This window comes from Hippocampus zosterae, chromosome 6, assembly GCF_025434085.1.
Source record: "Hippocampus zosterae strain Florida chromosome 6, ASM2543408v3, whole genome shotgun sequence".
Lineage (NCBI taxonomy): Eukaryota > Metazoa > Chordata > Actinopteri > Syngnathiformes > Syngnathidae > Hippocampus > Hippocampus zosterae.
The window spans coordinates 22,213,416-22,216,913 of record NC_067456.1 but is presented as its reverse complement, the minus strand read 5'-3'; positions in this window follow the sequence as shown (position 1 = coordinate 22,216,913).

Below are 3,498 nucleotides of genomic sequence, written 5' to 3'. Positions count from 1 at the left end.
CAGCCATGGTCTTATAAGTCCTTCTAAGTTGCCTTTGGTCTCTTGGTAGCTCCTCAGATCAATGCCCTTCTTGCTCGGTCATCCACTTTGGACCGACGGCCTGATTTAGGCAAGGTGCTTGTGGCGCCATATGCTTTCCACTTCTTAATGACACTCTGAATGGTACTTAGAGGGATACACAAAGCCTTCAAAATCCTTTTGTAGCCTTCACTTAACGTGTGCCTTTTGACAACTTTATCCTAGAGTTCCTTTGAAAGTACTTCCCCCAATCAGTTTGAATCCTTTCACTACCATGCACTATGAGTGGTTGATTTTTTTTTCTAAAATGATCAAAACTACTGCATTTAATTTCCTCAGGTTTTACTCAGGTTGTTTGAGCTGCACCTGAGTAAATTCATATCTAATGTTATGCGCTACAGAGCTATTAATATGTTCCACAGTCAAGATAAATGTGATTGAATTTATTATAATTGTCAGTGTGCAAGGTGACAAAAGGTCAAGCCTTTCACAGGTGATGATGATGATGATGATGATTTTCTTTCAGCACTGCACAGCACAAAAAGAGGATCAGGATTTGAACAGACGTGTGTTGAGTTTTTTTATATCCACCGTAAAAACTGCAATCGTGATTTCAAGAGACTTTTATACTTCTTTCTTTCCCCCGGCGTTACTTGACAAAAAGCAGATGTGCTTGTTATTTTTGTATTTCACATTGGTTATAACGGAGCTTTTATTCGTTGGCGACGTCATGCTCTGGGAAAGGTCCCGTGTTTACCCGACGCATGATGATGACAGAGCTCGATGTCAGTTCTGCCAGTTCCAAAATGCCCTTTCATGGCAATACATGAGCAAGGAGTCGTAGCTCGAGTGGATATAGATGTTTGCCATTCACACAGACACCATTTATCTTTGACAAATATTTAGTCTCTGTCAGTTTTGTCTTTGTCACCGGCATTTACCAACACTTTGAAATGAAACACGATGATAGGAGTGACATCTATGGCAACATATCAAGTCAAGTCAAGTCAACAGTATTTATAGAGCACTTTCAAACAGCCATCGCTGCATACAAAGTGCTGTACATGGAGCGATTTAACATACACAATAAACAGTAAAAGTGAGTTTTGAGGAGGGCTTTAAAGATGGGCAGCAAGGGCATATCAGAATTTTAAACCAAACTGGCCCGCTTTCACTGTTGTAAACTATGTTCAGACGTATCTGCTCTCCAGCTTTTCTATTTATTTATTTATTTATTTATTAATCTGGACTTGCTTGTTACTATCCTAAAATATGTTTGAAGCAGCCCTTCAACTCTAAACATTGCCAGTCCATTTGAGCAAAGCCAGGTCTGACCCTGAGGTGAAGCACCGCGTCTGTCCTCGACATTAAAAGTTTGCTTTAACAACTGTCAGTTTGATGTCATCAACCCACATACACAGCAAAAGCATATTAAACTATCACCGTTGATTTGAAATATGTCTCCCATTCCCTTAGGGAACTAGTTGACTTCTGTATCGATATGCACCATCACTTTGGCATGTACACTCCTTGTTCGCAACCAATTTGACTGACAAGCCATTTGAACTTGCATTATTTATGCACTTTTTCAGATGCCTTCTTCCAATTTGATAATACTGTAGTTTCCAATTGATTTACAGGCATTTTTGACATTTAAATTATGTACTCAGTAGCAAACGGCAATTTCTTTCTGATTGTGATGTCATCCTTCAGCATCCTCATGCATGACATAATGCGTTGAAAATGCTGCATGTCTCCTGGCTTTTCACAAGTGGAAAAAAAATCGGCCTGACTATGGGGGAAAGCCGTAAAATGCATTCAGTTGGTAAATACATTAAGCAAAGTCATGCTTCTACAAGGTGTGTGTGTTTGCTATCCCCAAAGTTCAAATCTAATTAAAGGCTTTGTTTTCCCAAAGCTCTGCGTGTTGACAATACGGTGGAATGCAAATGTGTCCACATTTAAATAGAGATAATTCACACCTTTAGTCTTATCACGGAACTACACACAGCTGTGAGGAGATGGACACTCATGGGTCAGCAAATTGACTTTAGCCTCTGGTTTCTAATTAGGTCGGACAAAGTAGTACTTGAACAATGTGGAAGTCATGAATCACGCTTCATTCAGTTAACTATTTTGCATTTGATAAGCTAAACATGGCTACGATCCTTCTGTCACATTTGTTTATCGTTTAAAGAACACGGCTCGACTTTATTGCAACCTTGAGTTTTTTTTCCTTTTGTGTGTGAGCCAACATTGTAAAATCTCAGCACCGAGTTTCTGTGTGTTGGATTCTTTTCTCAGCACAAAGATTTGCAGTACTTGATGAACACGAGAAAGAACCATAAAATATTGCTTTCGCTTCAACGTTGGCGATCTTGTATTGTGTGCGTACTGTAGACCAACATAATCTTTTTGGTGAGGGATATACACTTTGCTACAGAGGTCATGCATATATTGGCGCACGTGTCTGTGTGCAACATCTTGATTGCAGTTTTCAATATGTATCAACCTAGGTTTTTTTTTTTCCGCAATAGATATGAGCATTATTTGAAGGATTTTGATGACCGATCTCAAAATATATTCATTCCCAAAAATCTTTTTATGGCACAGAAATGCATTTCAGGAGAATATGTACCTTAACTTAAAGACAAAGTACTTTGTAGTCATGAAAATCTGTATGTGGAGATAACCTTTGGAGTGTCCAAACATTCAAAAAGAAATTACAATTTTTGAGAACGATAGGGAAGAAAAAGAACTTGATAAACAGGTAACAATACTGACAACGTTATATTATTATTATCATCAATATTGTAATATGACTATTATTGATATTGCCATGCAAACACACATGTCTAAGGTTATATGAATAAGGTACATTGTTTATTATTTAAAAATTGGATAATAACGTTCACTATTAACAATTGGGATATTAGTTGTACATCAGTAGCCTATATTAGCTGTTTTAGATTAAAATGAAGTAATATTCTACGTAGTCTACATACCATGCATCACTACAAATTTAAAAGTCTGGTTGGGTGGATTGGAAAGTGAATAGCATTTGATATACTTTGCACAGTACATAATATATTGGATCTGACTAGAAAGGCACTTCTTTGTGCACGAAGGATCTAAAGCTGTCATTTCAACTACTCAAACTGAAAATGAAACACGCCACTTATTGACGTCTCAGTATATTTCTCGAACGAATGTCTCTCCGCATTCTGACGGTCGAATGAGGAGAAGGCTCGAGGCCATTCTTTGACCATTGTGAGATTGATTTTGGCATTTCTATTCCGCAGTTTGGTTTGACAGAGCAACTACAAGAGGGGGAGCAAAAGGAAGGGTACGAACGACTCCCGGGGAGTTTTTACACATTGGGTAATTAAGCGCTTTGACTGACAGCACAGTGCCAAAAGGCTGAAAGACGCTCTCTGATTGGCCAGCGCGCCCTTCACAATCACCTCTTGTGCGCTTGTG